The 17,881-nt window shown below is 34.6% G+C and overlaps 1 protein-coding gene and 1 long non-coding RNA gene across 12 annotated transcripts in view; one reads left to right on the top strand and one right to left on the bottom strand.

Annotated features, from left to right (window-relative positions):
* Liprin-gamma (liprin protein kazrin) overlaps positions 1 to 17,881 on the bottom strand; it is a 433,354-nt gene that overhangs the window by 136,243 nt on the left and 279,230 nt on the right. Inside the window, exon 1 of one of the 11 annotated variants that reach the window (XM_074113724.1) lies at positions 13,970 to 15,945. The exons of the other annotated variants lie outside the window; for them this stretch is intronic. The gene's annotated coding sequence lies outside the window, so the exon portion shown is untranslated. Of the gene's footprint in view, positions 1 to 13,969; positions 15,946 to 17,881 lie in introns of those variants that run through there. 11 annotated transcript variants of the gene reach the window in all.
* Positions 1 to 17,881, top strand: part of LOC141446850 (uncharacterized) — an 86,456-nt gene that overhangs the window by 3,073 nt on the left and 65,502 nt on the right. The gene's annotated exons all lie outside the window — the stretch shown is intronic.

Here is a 17,881-nt window from a genome sequence, read left to right as displayed (position 1 = left end):
TTAACACGCTAACTTAATATCTAAAAATTTGCATTAAACGTTCAAATTTGGATACCACGTCATTCTGTGTAAGATATAGTAACATATCAAGAAGACAACATCCAATCTTCACTAATACTATTGGCAGCAACCATCTCCTTCTTTCTGAATTCAGTAAAACATTGTCTACACAAGAATTCGTATTTATTTATTTTATTTGTATTTTATATTTATTTGTTTCTACTTGGACCGCAGACTCACGTGGAATCCACACACGAGACTCAAAAGACTACAACTAAACAAAAGGTACGGACAACTAAGACGCATGATGGGACCTAAATCTAAACTAACCACACCTAAAAAACTAACTCTCTACAAGACGTTACTTAAACCCATCTGGACTTACGGATCAGAGCTGGTGGGGCTCAACTAAACCTTCCAATATATCCCGCATCCAATCCTTCCAATCAAAAGTCCTCCGCCGTATTGTAAATGCTCCCCAATTATGTCACTAACCTCATCCTTCACAAAGACCTAAATATCCCTTTTGTCACTGAAACAATCCATTCACGATTCCTCAATTACCTCAAAAGCCTATACTGCCATCCCAATTCAACAGCTCAAAATCTTTCCTCATCATTTCATCCCCTGATAGTCCCCACGACATCTAATATGACGTTGGCCTCGTGATCTCCTGACCTAGACCTTTCCAGCAACTGAAATTCCCGAGAGTGTCAGCACTGGCTGATTTCTCTCTTCCTGTGTTCTTGCGGTTGCGGTGTGCGTCGGCTTTGCCGGGCAGCTTTCGCATCCTTTACTGTACTTGTACTATTCACAATTTGCCTGATGTATATTTATTTTTATATAGGTAGCAAATAAATGAATTAAAAAAAAAAAAAATGTACTAAATGGAGTTTGTTCTACTGTTCTCTGTTTTTCCGAGTTTTTTTTGTTCACGCCATTTTAATTTTGAGACTTAATTTAAAAAAAATTTATTCCCAATTAGTCTGTTACAGAAACTCAAAAAAATTTGAAAGAAAAATGCTCCAATTTACCTAACTTTTAGGATTATTGAAATAATTTTCATTTTATTTTCATAGCGAAAAATTTATAGTAATTTATTAGCTGTTTTTCTTTGCCTTATTCCGCGGAAACACAATCTACTTAGCAACATGGAAAATATAAATAGATTAGTTCATTTATCATGATTTCCTTCCACAGGAGAATTTTCTTTGAAAAGCGGGTTGCACGCTTTTTCACAGTTCATTCCATTTTCTTTCATTGCTTTTTCTTCGTAGGAACGGCTTATTTAAGCATTAATTTATACTAAGTGTTTCTAAGCTCTCCAACCCGCTCCGTCTGTATATACTTAGCTCAGCCACAAAACCCAACTGGTATTCCTCCCAAAGTCAACCTATTTCTATTCTAAATGACTTTTGACTTAACTACTTCGTATTTTTTGTTTTGTTTTTCAGTCACAAAAGTTTGAGATTTTGACTCTCTTACACTTTTCATTCTCACACTTTTAAAGATTTTGGTGGCCATGGCAACACAAATAAGAGCGGTGTTTAGGACTTACGTAGAACTGACATAATTGGCTAGACTGGGCTACACAACTGCTCACTCTCTCTCTCTCCTCCTTGAGCCTAAAACCTCCCAAAGCTCCTTAAAATCAATTTTTCCAAAATATAAGTAAATTAAAAGTTTTTTAAAAATCTTTTATTGAAATTTGCGACTGCAACGATTGTTGCAACAAGCAAATGTGATATAATATAGTGTCTTGATAGAAGATTGGAGAAGGCACCCAGTGGCGACACTCCATTAACTTGAATAGATGCACTAAACTGCTCTTATGAGGAGAGTAAATCGCGGGACTATCTTCTCTTCAATCTTCTTGGAGGATTACTCTGGTAATGTGGAAGAAGATAGGTATTCTATGAGAGGGTTAGGATGAGCTACTGTAAAGGAATGAAATTTTAAGAAACTAGTGTTAGCAAGATCTGTAATGAAAGGGACTTTGAGATCATTATGAATGGTGAGATTAGATACATAGAACGGAGCGTTAAGAAGTTTTCGAAGTATTTTTGACTATTATGTCTGGAGGCGTAGTGAGTTGGAACGGTTTAGTCGATCCCCTACATACTTCGATGCCGTATAACCAAATACGAGTAGGTCGTAGAACAGAACAGAACAGAGTCTTTTGTTTTGTAAGTTGAGTTTAGCTCGTTTATCGAGTAGTCTGGCGATAAAGTTTTATAGCGTTGGTTAGTTTCTTGTCTTTTCAGTCTAGTCTAGCGGGATTCCGTGACAACCGTTCGTCTAGGTACAGTCCAAGGTAGTTAAAATTAAAAGTTAAAGTTGATTATATAAAACAATATTCTTACACTACTTCAGTAAAACATCGTTCGAGTCATATTACAAAATTTAAATAAAAATTCAAAAATCAATTTAGCAAAAACTTACATTTCCGGTCAATAATAAATTTGACTAAAATTTGGGAACATTTTTAAGAGACTTTATTATCGTGTAGCTGATAGAATCGTACATTGTTCTGGACAAGCACTTTAGATGTTAATGATAATGCTCTGTCCTTAGAATACCAAGAAAATCGTTTACACTAAATTTACATTTCCTGTTTCGGCTGAAACCTTTTTCCGTTGGAAAAATGCTTCAAATAAACGTCATAGATGTGTACAATTTTTAAAGAAAATCACTGGAACCGTTTACGGGAAAACTCACTAAAAATTCGAAGAATCGATTCAGTAGACTACCATTTCTAATTAGTTGATTTTGTTTTCGATTATCGTTTTTTTTTTTTAAATATCAGATTTAAAATTTCTGCAATTTTCCTTGATTGAAGTATGCTAAATTACGTACACAATTTATGTATAGGTATATATTCTTTTCCGTTTCGTTTTTTATGACTTAGGCGATCTCAAAGCGAATATTCGACAGATCGAAATCACAAAAATTCTGCTATCGATTACAGTATATTCTCTAATTAGTAGTAAGAGAAAGAAATAGTAGACCTTCTCTTACATTTTAATAATGATACCCTTCCTGTATCCTTGTTTTTGCTTTTCCTGTGAAGCAACACGATGAACTAGAGTAAGACAGGATATTTTATAGGGTAACTGCTCCATTGGGAGCACTATTTACGCTCGCTAAATTCTGGAAACTTCTACCATTTGTAGGGGTTTATTTTTAGGTTATCTGCTATTTAAGCACCTCTCTTTATCGATCTGTTTTTCTGTTAATTGCCTAAAAGTACTTCCAGCTGAACGTTAATCAAACGTTGAAAGAGGAAATTATTAAAATTTTAAATATTAATAATATTATTAATAATAGTAAAAACATTAGAAATTCATATAAAAAGGGCCAACAAGTGTTATTAAGGTAGGAAGGTTGGTAGGAGCTTAGTCTCCCTAATATTGGAAGGAGCCCTTCTGGTACTGCGCACCTGCCCAGCGTACCTGCGTATTGATTACAGTGCGATGAGGCAATGCAATAACACGATTCTCCCTCTATTTTGATATATTATCATATAGATATACATTTGCCTAAAATATAAAAATATTCATACAAGGGTGTAGGGAAAATTTGACCTTTTATTTATAATACAGTTACAGAGGGATATTTAAATGACTCTAATGGAAATACCCACCTGTGTAAATAAAGATAAAAATATGTGGTTTTTTTTTTTCATTGTTTACTATATTAATTTGTTTTCCACTTTTCTCTTAACTAAGTAAAATTTTCCCATTTTGATACACCGAAAATATCCCATTTTGAGGTCCCCTGGGTTCGAAAAAGTGGTTTTTTAGAAAATGATCTCTGTGTGGGGTGAACAAAATATCTAAAAATCGTTGGACACTGTAAGTTTTGTATTTAAATTGAACCCTACCAAAAGGGCTTAACAGCTATAAAGTTTTTCTGTAATTATTTGAATGAGGTAGTTAAAATTTTCTGGCTGAAAAAGAAAGGGTATACTGCAGAGATGACCTACATCAAGTTCATGCCCTACTTTTGTCCCGTTTTACTAAAGAAGTGACTATATTTTTAAAAATTTGATAATAATGATTCAAGTAAACGTATTTCACAATAATTTTTCATTTTTGTTAAGTAGGAAAATAATTGTAAGTTTTTAAAACTTATTAAGTTGTAAGTAAGCACAAGTACTGTCAGTTCAAGCTTCACCCGAATTATACCCTTTTTTTTTGGGCTGAAAAACCATGGCCGTTATACCTGTCAACCGTCTTTAACAAGTCTTGCACCTGTACAGGCCAGATGTGCAGATGTTCTTCTACTCTCTCTAAGGCCTCAGCATTAATCTACTTGAAAAGCATTTTCCTTTCTCAAGGATCTGTAATAAGGAATACTAAAACTCGAAGAGAATATTAGAGAGATGGCGATACTTTAAAGCAGTTTAAAGTTAAAAGAAAGCAACAATAAATTAAAATGTTTGAACAAAACTGAAAAAAATCAAAAAATTGGTTGGGGGTACTCAGAAGATTTCCGTAGCCACAATTAGTATTATTAAAACAATACCCGTGGACTGGGAAGGGATCCACTAAGGGCTAACTGTTTTTCCGGCAAGATCTCCTCGTGTCTTAGCATAACAAAGAACATATGCCACAACCTATCGAATACAAGACTGCCACACAAGAGTTGTTATTCCTCCAGTTCTTGAAGGTGAAGGTTAATTTTCACTATCCTTGAAGAGAAAAGGCTAATTATGACGACCTTTCTGTAGTTCTAGAAGGCTCCAAAACAAAAAGAACCTCATCTTCGTAAAGGGCCAAAGTTTATTACAGGTCTCCACTGGCAACCAACTGCCAGGGAAATCACAACCCAAACTAGTAATTCCAGTGCAATGTAGGACGTATCCAAGACGGTGGAACTCATAATTAAGTTTGTTTTTTTTTTTTATTCTGACTTACCGAGCCTTACCGAGAAGGGCAGATTAGGACGGCAAGTGCCCTAGCCCTAGTCCGGGATCAAGAACACAACCATTTACCACGGCTGGACCCCTTGGGAAAAACATTTAGTGGCTCTTGCTGGCCCTAAATAAGTATCTCTTCAGCACGAAACCTTCTAGGACCTCAGGTGGAAGCTGCGATGTCACACTAAATAGTTTATCTTACTAAAATGGCTACTCATAAATACATACGATATAACCAGAGCTCGTAGTCAACTAACCGAGGAACTGAATTTTGTTTTTTTTAACTTCATAGTTTCATTCTCTTTTCCACAAAAGGGGGGAAAAAAGCGGAAAAACTCCACAAATAGAAAAAGTTGTGCAATTGGTTCCACTTCCTCTACGTAGGTACAGGAAAATGCAGAAAAAGTACTTTAGCTCTATATTTGCTCAATAGGTGTTTAGCTATAGCTCTACTGACTGGAAAGAGCACAATCTCAATTACCTGGTTACCTGGTAGAAAAGTTTAGCTCTCGGAAAATAGCCTAAAACATTTTTTTTTTCTACAGGTGTTTAGGAAGGCGTGAAAAGTAAGAGGGGAAAACAGGAAAATGGAAAACACATAAAAACCATTCTTGTTTCTCTCTCTCTCTCTGTTTCAACCTCTTCTAAATCTTATTTATATGTAAATGGACACGGGAAATTTTCTCCACAAAAACAAGCGTTTTCCCGGGTCTGGTGCCGGGGAGTTTATGAAAACTGTGGGACGGGGGGTGAAGAAAAGCAGAACTGTTTTTCCTCTTGCTTTCTAAATATTATCTTTACACATTGAAGTAATTATCTCCTTTTCTTTCTTATGGTGGGTGGTTATTAATGTAAATTTAGTCGTCCTTATGAATAAAATGGAGAGAATATTCGGCAAACGTTCTTGTAGTGGGTTTACCCTAATCCAGGAACTAACCATCCCTGTTTTTACCATCTCTTATTGCTGGAATAAAAACAAGAACTGGGTTCAAAGTTTTGATATTGTGTCTCCAGGAAATATGTTTCAGGGTTCTCCTCTTTAGAATCTTCAATTCACTGAAAAGAGCTCACACATCTATGCCGAAATGTCTAGCAAATGTTAGACGACTGATCAAGTTTTAGAATAGAAATAGAAAAGAAATTTATTATTCTGGGACAATTGTCCCCTAAGAATAAACACAGGTACAAATAAAGGCCTTAATGTTTGTCCTGTGATTAAACTTTAAATTTACAAAACTTTAAACTTACAAAAAGTGAAAATAAAAATAACAGCAGAAATTAAGGAAATAAATTAAAACAATTAGAATTTCGGAGGAAGCTGAATAGAAAGGAGATAACTGACGGGATTTAAAGATAGATAGGGTATAGGAGCATGGCGGACAGATGATGGCAAGGAGTTCCAGAGAGAGGTAGCACGTATTAGGAAGTACTTGTCAAAGGATGAGGTACGGTGAGAGGGAATATAGAGATCAGATGAGCGAGATCTAGTGTTACGGGAATGGATGGAGGATTTAAACTTAAGGAGTTGAAAAATATAGGAAGGACTTTGAGACTGGATGACTTGAAAAAGGAAAGTAGCCAAAAGATATTGGCGGCGATAGACAGGGGAAAAGCCACCTCAACTCATCGTAGCAGCGGCGAAATGCGGGAGTCTGTGGAAATGCTGAAAATAAATCTTATAAAGCAGTTCATGAGGAGGCGCTTGAGCTTAGCTTCAATATCACCAGAAAGACCGCGTCATACACTAAACAACCATAGTCGAAATGGGGGAATTTAAGAGAGGAAACTAGGAGTTTTAGTGAGTGGACTAAATACAAAATTTATATCGTTGAGGAAAACTTAAAATGCAGAAAATCTAAGGAAAAATGGGGATTTCAAGTTAATGATTTTTGGCTAAAAATGAGGGGGAAGAAAATACCATTCCCAAGAAAATAGACTGGAGTGCATGGAATGGGAAAGAAACATTTGGTTGGGAAAAGAGCATTATAGGAGGTAACAACGAGAGACTTTGGGTAAATTATCAGGGACAGTTGTGGGAGGAGAGGGTACTACTTCCCAAAGGGTAATCCTCTTTAGGGCAACCCTAGTCTCCTGCCACTACTACCAGGTAACACTGTCTTCCATTCTATCTAGTACATACGAAAAAACACATTGCTACCAACCAACACTGGTGCAAACATGGGCAGGGTAGTTGAGTGGTTTGGATACCAGAAGTAAGAAGAGTGCAGAGAGATAGGAGCGACAAGGGGCTTTGTTAGATAGGCATGTAGTACAGTTGGTAACACTGTAGACGCGGGGAAAAGGAAAAAGGTATAAAACGAGTATGTGGGTGGGTGCCCTTTTTAGTTCCTCCTTTATTCTCTCTCTCTTTTTATTGTATAGTATGTATAGTATTGTATTGTATAGTTTATATTTATTGTAAATAATTTTTTGTGAACAGTTGTTTGGATTTTATTTTATATTTATTATTTTAACCGAGAGTTTTTTTCTGTTTATCATATAAATTTTATTTATTTTTGTTGCCCTTAAGGGACATGAGTCCCAGGGCATAATAAACGTATCTTTCTTTCTTTCTTTCTTTTGGACTTTGGGGGTAAGAATAGCGGAGATGCTGGATAGAGAGGATTCAATGGACCATATCTTCTGTTAAAGATCAACAACTAACTCTAACTCAATCTTACTTATGGTACATGTTCAAGTTAGTTACTCCAATTAATTGAATACAGTTTTAAAAAAGAACCTGCGCTGCACCGAACATCTTTATTCTCGTGAATCCAAAGACGTCTTTAGTATCAGTTCAATAGCAGTAAAACCCAAAAATTCTCTTTTTTTTTATACCACACATTATTGCTTCCAAGACTTGGAAGTATTGATCGAAAACGATGAACCGTGTGGATCAACTTTATTAAATCAATTTTCAGTTGGAGAATAAAGAGGAAACGACATAGATATTGATTTTTTTGTTTATAGCCACATTTTTCAATAGGATGGAAAATTAATGCCAGTTTCAGTCATTATAAACTTTATTATGCCGGAGCTCTTTCGACCCTAGGGACTAGGTCATCTTCAGGGCTGTGGAACATATTTACAATGTGTTAACAATAATTATATTACAATGAATATGTATAATGTAACGAAAATTTACAAAAATATTTACCTAATTTACAATATACTGTTTTACACATCATTAGAGGGTGGGTGTGTCTTCTGTCTTGTCTGTTCATGGGACTGAATGTGATCGGTCTGTGTGATATGTGTTTGGTTGTAAGGAAGTCAGTGTTACCAATACATATTCATTGTAAAATAATTAGTTGGTAATATAATTGTTAATACACTGTAAATATGTTCCACAGCCATGAAGATGACCTAGTCCCTAGGGTCGAAAGAGCTCCGGCAAAATAAAGTTTCTAATGACTGAAACTGGCATTAATTTTTCATCCTATTTGCAAACTATGATTCAGTCACCCAAAATAATGAACAGTAGTAACATTTTACATCAGTGGCTAATCACTAGTTTTCATAAATAATTTTCTTCTAGTGAATCGTGGCTTTTCTTTTTCACTTTTCAAAGTAATTTAACCATTATTTTGGTAATAATACCAGCTTAAGATTATAAAGGATATATTTTCTTAGATGTTCAACATTATGGGCAGCTCCAGATGTATCCGAAACGTTAGAGAGGATTTAACAGAATGGGTTAGTTTCAGCCATTGCTGGACAATATCTTGGATTTCAATCGACTTAACACGCCTAATCCTAAGGGCGATAATATTTCAGAATATTGGACTAGTCAATTAGACACCTAGGTTAAGCGCTAAGAGCTTATAATCACTCACAAATATTGGACAAAAAAGAAAGGCCCCATTTACACAGAAAGTTTTATTAGAATCTCTACCTTTAGAGATAAGGTATATTCTAATAATAAGTTAGATGTGTACAACTTAAAATACGAACATTTATTGAGCAAATTAAGTGTTAACACTTCCTTCGACTTGATAAAGGTACCGGAAAAGAGGAGAACCGCGGCCTTCGAAGATTACATTTCTTCCCATTATCCGGGCTCATATCGTTTATTTACAGATGGGTCCAAAATCAATAATAAAGTCGGAAGTGCTGTGTATGATCCGGTTCGGAACTATTTTACGATAATTAAATTAGAAGATGAGGCATCCATCTATACAGCGGAGCTAATTGCTATTTTAACGGCTTTAAAATATATTTATTCGTTGTCGGAGAAAAAATATACCATTATTAGTGACAGCCAGAGTGCGTTGTGTAAATTATCACATATACACAACCAGTCTGCAGGAATGAATCACATTATCGCAGAGATTGTAGAAACTATTGCCATTTTTAAAGAGAAGGGAGTCTGCATTAATTTTTTGTGGGTAAGGGGTCATTGTGGTATAAAAGAGAATGAAATTGTTGATACACTTGCAAAGGAAGCCACCAATAGTGGGGAAATGGCTAATTATAAATTACCACACACCGATATCAAGGGTATAATTGCAAAAGCAGCACTACAAAAATGGCAGACAGATTACAATAATGGTGATAAAGGTAGATTCTATAAAACTATGGCAGATCAGTTACCTAGACACCCATGGTTTAAGGGAACTGTCACTAATAAATGGGTTGTTACGACAATAAGCAGGCTGAGAGCGAACCACGCGGTGTGCGGATCGTATCTACACAGGATCAACAAAAGGTCCTCTCCTCTTTGCGTAGATTGCAATGAGGAGGAGGATTTCAAACATGTAATAATGATATGTCCACGTTATGTGGTAGAAAGGAAACGCATGTTTGACGATATATACAGGTATTTAGATGCACCATTTCGCTACGAAGACATTATATTCTCCACCAACATTTATGTGCTTAAGTCGATAGCAGAGCTAGCAATGAAATATGAATGTATTTAAAAGCGATAGCCGAATTAGTATGAATGGAAGAAAATGCTTAGAGAAGGATTACGTGATTTTAATTTTGGTTAAGCTCGTAGAAGGATGGTAGGAGCACAGAGTGCTGCTCCATCCATTAGCAGTAGTTTATGTAAATAGCGGTATATAGTAGAATGATGAATGTGTGAAGCGAATGTATCTATAAGTAAGAATGGAGAGTGAGTGATATTCTAGTGATAAGCACCTAGACGATGCTGGCTGTATGGCGGAAGCCAAAGCCAAAAAATAAAAATAAAAAAAAAAAAAAAAAAAGGGGCTTATAAACCAACTGAACAAGAATGTAAATGAAATACGTATTTTTAAACAAGTCTCTATCTAAATTTTGAGATTATATTTTTTAGGCTGCTGAATTTCTTCACTCATTACCGCTAGATGGCGTGCTAATTTTTCCTTGATCTTCTAAAGTTCAGCTCTCCATCTTCTAGAATTTTGTTAACCTTTCTCACGCCTACATTTAACGGAACGTTTAACACTGGGAATGTCTCCCCGGTGGGTGTTCCCATTACAAACTAAATACCCACCTTACGGGCAAAGTTTCCCTTATTTTGTTGCCTTACACCACTCCTTACTCTGGAGTACAATTAATTACTATTGCTAAAAACCTTATCTTGGACATATTAAAGAGAGTCTATCTGACCTCTATACCAATATCAAACTGAACTGTAAAAGACAATAGAAACTAATGACCTGTAGCTAGAGAATTACAGTTCTACTTAGCGCAAGGTCTTTTATTACATGGGTCTGTGGTTTATTTACTCTTCAGTATATAGGCCATTTAATTATTTACGAACGAATTATCTTATCTGTTCTTTGTTTTAGTAATATATTTGTATTTATGGCAATATCTCTTATCGTACAACAAAAGATAAGTAATTTAAAAATTGACCTTTAAAATTGTCCGAGTTTAGGGTTCTTTTAAAAACTACGAAATATACCAATTTTTACTCCAAATTTATTAAAACTTGATGTAAAAAAAAAGGATACTAATTTTTCTCTTTTTCTAACGTCTAATACAAAAAAAAAAAAATTATTATGAGCATGCGCATTTTCGTTGCAATTTTATAAATTATCTGTACATGTTCCTGCATGTCTATATAACTAAAACGAATTTTATCATCGGATCAATAGCAGCAAACCCAAAAATCCCTTTTTTTATTTTGATACCACATTATTGCTATACCAAGACTTGAATGTATCGATCGAAAACTATGACTCGTGAGGATCAACTTTATTAAATCAATTTTTAGTTAGAGCCAGGTGTCGGCAACCTATTTTAAGTAGAGAGCCATTTCTTCTTAAATAATTTTAATAAATCTTACCCAAGAGCCGCAAGGATGAAAGTGTAGAAAACTCTGTAGATCATTTGTTGATTCACAATTTATTATTTTATGATATTCAATAACATTTAAAGGTTTTAAAACTGTCCGTGGTAGGACAGTGGTAAAAGGGTTGATGGTCAAAAACTGCACGAAAAAGCGGTAACGTTGAAAAACACCCAACTTTGACAATTTTATATATTTATTTTCACATATTGCAAAGTAAATAAACAAATAAATAATAACTAAACGTGTATTGAATGAAAATGGCGGCAGTCCTATATAATTACGTACTGTATTTTGATATACAATAATTCTATTCAATTTCAAACCTATCACTTTTTTTTAAAAAATCTTTTATTGTAATTTACCACTGCAACAGTTGTTGCAACAAGCAAATATGGTGAAAGAAAAAAGAAATAAAAGAAAATCACGAGTGGAGAAGGCACCCAGTGGTGTCACTCCAGTAACGTGCTCTGCTCTCACGATAAGAGAAGATCACGAGGCCATCTTCTCTTCAATCTCCTTAGAGGATTACTCTGGTAATGTGGAGGAAGATAGGTGTTCTAGGATGAGCTGCTGTAGAGGAATGAAATTTGAAGAAACGAGTGTTAGCAAGATCTGTAATGAAAGGAATTTTGAGGTCATTATGGATAGTGAGGTTAGATACATAGAACGGAGCGTTAAGAAGTTTTCTGAAGTATTTTTGGACTGTAATGCCTGGAGGCGTCGTGACTTGGAACGCTTAGTCGATCCCCTTACTTCGATGGGCCGTATGACCATCGAACCTATCACATTTAAAATTCTTTTTGAAAAATATCATTAATTTAATAAATGAAATTTTCATTTGTTCCAATAAAATTGAAATATACAATATATAATTTGGACAGGCTGAAGAGCCACACAATTTGGATAAAAGAGCCGCTGGTTGCCGACCCCTGAGTTAGAGGATAAAGAGGAAACGACATAGAAATTGATTTTCTTTTTGTTTATAGCAACATTTTATTCTCTGGAAAAACTTTCCTAGCGGAAATGGAGGTTGCATCACTGACTAATCGCTAGTTTTTCACAAAAATGTTGGTTAATAATTTTCTATTTGAATGGTCAGCTAAAAGCAATAAACAAAATTTGGGTTTGAATCCAGTTAGGCTAGCCTTTAAATTTTTTTCTCTCTTTCAGAAACTTCTTTCAAGTTCAATGTCCGACGATGGACAGCCTGTATAACCCGGAAATAATGTCCAGTTGGCGACACTGCACTGGAAAAAAAAAAAAATTCCGACCGCCAAATGTGCTGCTTAGATTTTTGACGTTCAGCAAATTAATAACAAAAATTGGGAAAAGATACGCAAAAATTTCTGTTTTGAAATTCTATTCCGACGTAAATTCCGAGTTGTTTTTCTCTTTTTTTTAATTCCACCCGTAACCATAATCTAGTTAATAATGGGAACAGATGCAGAGTACAGTTCATTAAAATCGATCCTGTCCATACCTGCATAAAGCGCCGCCCCTACTTCGTCGAACTACTTGCCCCGCTTTTGGCTTAGTAACGTACTAAACGTGTAAACAAGTTTAACTTTGGATAGTTTAGGCATGCTCTAATCTTTATAGGATTCGGTTATATTTACCACTCTTGTAATATCTGCACTAAAATGTATCCACCGATCTGCGTGGTAAGCATGCTCTTACTTTATGCTTCTAATCTGCTTAGCGCGCTCTATCCTTCTAGACGCACTCTTGGCTATAATTCTAGAAACCGTAATCATTCACTTTCAAGCAACCGGATTGAGGCTGAGTGCCTCAATGTTGGAAGAAGTGGCCATCGATCGGTTCCTGACTGTTAGGAGTGCCTTCAATAAACAGTAAGTTATAGGCGCTGTCCTTATTTAATGACTGGACTAAGAAATCCTTTGAAAAAATGAGGTTCTAACTAGGTTTATGGGAAAGATAATTATATGTGCGCGTAGCTTAACACTTGTAACAAGAGATTTACGAACAGATGGTAATTTCTTCGCCAGTCCTAACTAATAATACCAATGTCAGTTTAATAACTAAGATTACCTCCAATGAAAGGAAGTGATAATTGTGTTCATCTATGTTCGTTGGGTTTCCGTTTAATAACACACGTATTTTCGCGCCCATCTGTCTAAATGCAGCTTATAAAGAAGGTTATCTTCTATTATTACTGGTTACCCATCTCGGGTAATAAAACTTAGCTTTCCATTAATGATCCTTCCTGTCTGGCTGAATTATTCTTCAATGAGAACTCTGGACCGTTCACCACATTGTGGTGAACGCAGGTTTTTATTTTCACAGAAATACGCGATAAAATGTTTTTTTTACTTAATCTTATTTTTCGCCACTATTTCGCCAACGGAAGTGCATATTTTTGAGTGCAAAAAGTGGTTTTTTGAGTGCTGAGAACTGTATCAATTAAATTTGAGTAATTTTTCTGGGTTTAATGGGGGGGGGGGGACTCACCCAAAAAGTGCCACATCTTTGTGATGTTATTGTTTTATAAACTGTATAATTTTAAAAACAAAAACTCTGAAATTAGTTTGACACTTCTAAGAAAGAAAATGGTCAGCCAAAGAATCTTTATATTATTGTGTATTTATTAAAAATTCCAAGTCAGAGTAGAATTTCTCACGTCTGTAAGTAGTTCAGTGAGAGAAAGTTGCGTTAAAATAATCGTGTTTGATTGGCTTTTAATGTTAATTAAATTAGAAGATTAACGTGTAAAATAATTATTTTAATCCAATTAAAACACTCACCAGATTATCCCAATCTTATTAATCCAAAATTGTTATTTTGATGTTTTTTTTAAATAATCCACTTACGTACAACGTTTAGGATCACATTAAACTATACGGAACTAACAAAAACAACAATGAATTTTTTGTTTCTGTTATCACTGAAAATTCACTAGAACAACTTAAATAAATATTATCGAGTTTAAAACTTTGATAATTATGGTAAAAAAACAGAGAAAAATGAACTTATTTTAAATAAAAACACTAAGCTTAAACTAAAAACATGTTTAAAAATTCAACGTGGTTCGTAACAGACGACAAAACACAACTCCCACACCTGGCACTGAGGCATTACCCCCACCTGGGTTCTCCTGTGTGTGTGCCACATTATGTTCCTATCCCCACTACGTACACACAGAGAACAACAGAGCAAAAGAGCTCTCTCTCTCTCTCTCTCTCTTGGTTGGGATCACCTGCACAAGCCGCCTTCTCTCTATATAGATAGAAAAGAGAAAAGAGAAAAACGTTAGCGAAGTGACTGTGAGAGAAGTACTGAAAGAAAGAGATGATGACCAATACAGATGGCATGCCTTATACCGCTCTCAAACACGCATCCAAGGTACTAAAAACTAGGTCCAGCGGCTCCACTACCTGGTGAAGAGGCGCCTCAGTGATCTACAACAACGTATTTCCCGTTCTATTCAATTGTACCAAAACTCAGCCTGTAATAAAATTCAGCTAAATGTAATAAATAGAAAACAAAAAAAATCTGGTTTGACGTCACAATACAACTTCCTCTTTACGTAATTAAACTGCCTTCAAGACAAATCACGAGGTTATTATTTATAAAGGTATTTCCGGCTAAAAATTAGGTCGGCCAATTTTTCTTCAATTTTGAAATTCCGGTCACGAACTTTGAACCTTTATTAATGAACTTTAACTGAAGATAAGTCCATGCTTAACACTGAAAATAGCCTTTTAGAATTTTTATGACAATTTTAGAATAAAATTTATTTTCTCTCAATTTGAAATTCTAGTAGTACTTTAATAAGTGACGTAATAAAATTTAAGTTGGTATTTCTTTTTATGGACTTTTCAAGGAAGTGATTGAAACTTTTTTATCCAAAGTAAATTCATGTTTTTTTTTTTTATTTCCGGTACAAACTCGTAAAGCGTGGAGAAACTTATCGATCGTGAAAAAAAAGAGAAGATAATCCAATAGATAGAAGAAATGGATACTGATGCTGCATGGAATTTTATCTTCCAATTGAATATGGATATTGTGCATTGTTTCTATTGGGTTATTCAGTAAATTCATTGGAAAATAAAAAGCTATAACACAACTCTTTTTCCTTTATTATGGAGTATAGCATATTTTATGACACCCTTAATTTTTTTTTTTTTTTTTTTATAGCCCATAAAAAACGCTAAAAAAGAATGTTTCATAGCATGACAAAATAACTAACATAACTTTTCAATTTCCATAACAAAAGTTTGCGTTTTCTGAACTCGTACATCCAAAATTCTAGCTGTTCTGTATGAGAACTCCATGAAAAAAAGATGCAATCCCTGGATGAATTTATGAATAAATTGAATATTACCGATGTACATGTCGATAAAAAAAATATATATCAGAAAAGTGAATAATTCCGATAAATGGTATTTCCGGTTTCGATATTTTTCTACAAATCAAAATTCCCGCAAAATATTTAACCCTCCTTTATAATATACAGATGCTCAAATGCTGATACAGAGAGCAGTTGATAACCTCCTGGCTTGCGAGCCAGAGGAGGCACCTTTGAAGGCACAGTAAAATGCTTCACAACAACAGTAAAGTGCATTATTTGTGTTAAATTAAGGAATAAGTTTGATCCTTTTACATGAAAGATATTTGATCACTTAAATATGTGGCAGGAGGTTTCCAATTTTTTTTTTGGCAATTAAACGCAACTCTCCCAAAATTACCAAATAATTATTAAACCTTCTTGTTTGTAGCAGATGTAAAATTAATTTTTAGCCATTTTGGGTATGCATGTGTACATCTAAAGCTCTTAACATTTGATTATTGCTTAGAAAAATCACTTGGAAAACGACTTATTTCCCGATATTAAGAAAAATACTAGCTTTACTGCCTTGGCAATATTTTTAGTAAGAAAGGTGATGAAAAAATACATAAAAATGACCTATCGCGTGCTCTTCTTTCTCTTTGATAACAAGTTAAAAAATTTAAATATGATTAATAAATATTCAGATTTTGAAATGACCTAGCACCTTTAATTTTGAAGATATCGAATTGCGGTTTCCGGTTTCTTTCATTACTTTTTATACTCTTTAAAACTGTGTATATGGAAAATGGGGGACCCAACTGCGAACCTTCATTTTTGGCCGCGCATCTACTCCGTACGCGATCAGTAATCAAAATTCAAGTCACATATTCTGAAACTAGAGGTGACGGGCAACAAATTTTTCCCCTATCACCCAGAGGAACCGTTTAAGCATGAAATAAATGCATTTGAGCCGTCTTAAAATGAACACCCTGTATAAGACATAGAATCGTACATTTTACTGAAATGGTACTTTTTAAAAGAAAACCAACCAAATCTAATTTTCCCAAAAAGTGAGCTTAAGTAGTTTGGGGAGGAGGATATTTAGAGAAAATCTCAAAGCTGTGAGCAATCCATTAAGTTAATTTAGGGCAATTCCGGTAAAGCTATTTATGGTCTCCTAAAGAAACATTCAGGATTTAAATTTTAACTTCATAACACACAAACACAACAAATTCTAAAATATCTCTAATTTTTCCCCCTCGATACAGGGGCACTTCAAATTGGATAATTCCAGTACAAGAGTAAGACAAAAATTTTCTAAAATTTTGATAGATTAGACAGCGTGCAAAATAAATAACTTTAATCACTAGAATTAACCAATGTTTTTGTCAGATTATACCACTAGTGAAATTAAAAAAAAAAAAAAACTAAATAAAAAAAGCTGCGTTTTAATGAAAAATGCATATAATACACAAAAAATTGAGCATAGGTGTAGGCGGGGTTGGAAAAATTATAATTTAACTACCCATTCATTATACACGATCAACTTGCCTTCGGAAAAGCGGAAGTTAAAATAAGAATAATTAGGTACGTTTAATTAAAAAGAAAAAAACTGTTGGAGGGGAACTTGCAAATCTACTTTTATTATTTCTAAGCACGATTGCTTTAAAAATTAAAAAAAATAATCACATTAATAACTTACGTAAGTTGTATGTTAATATTAATGTGGGTAATTTATAGGAGAGGCCATTTCCTTTATTAGTAAAGTCTTTGTTATAAATTTTACTTAGTTTCTGGTGTGTTCATTAATTTTCTAACCTGTAACTTCCGGTTTTTAAGAGGGCGTAGCGAGCAATTTAATAATGATACAGAAGCTCTTGTGAAATATGTTGGGAATAAAGGCTAGGGATCATCTGTAAGCCTGTACAGCAGTCATCTGCCTGTTGAAACCAATGAAACAGTTTGGATTTACAGTAAAAAGAAGCATTTGGACTGGTCTAGAAAGATCGATGCAATCAAATGTAAGAAGAATTTGGGATAAGCATGGAAAATAAAAAATCATAAGCTTTACAAGCTTCCACGTTGTAAAGCTTTCTTTGGGGTTTTCACTTGAACAAGTTGTGTAAAGTACAAGCAACTTTTGCCCTACAATCAAGAAGCGATTGGCAAAAAAAGCTAAAAAGTTACGACTTCATGACTTCTACAAATAACTGATTGGAGTTTACAACGAATCGAATAAGTAGCTTAAAGATTCTCTCGGTCATTTCGAGCTTCAAAACCTGCTCCCTCGATCTTATAATCTACAAGAGTTTTGTTAACCAGTACTGCTCAGTCGAGGCTACAAGTGGCTGCAGCCATTGTCCAAAAACTAAGCTCAAGTAAGTGC

The sequence above is a fragment of the Rhodnius prolixus genome, unplaced genomic scaffold, assembly GCF_049639745.1.
Source record: "Rhodnius prolixus isolate KJV_2025 unplaced genomic scaffold, Rpr scaffold_7, whole genome shotgun sequence".
Lineage (NCBI taxonomy): Eukaryota > Metazoa > Arthropoda > Insecta > Hemiptera > Reduviidae > Rhodnius > Rhodnius prolixus.
This window is presented reverse-complemented; position numbering and strand designations above follow the sequence as displayed.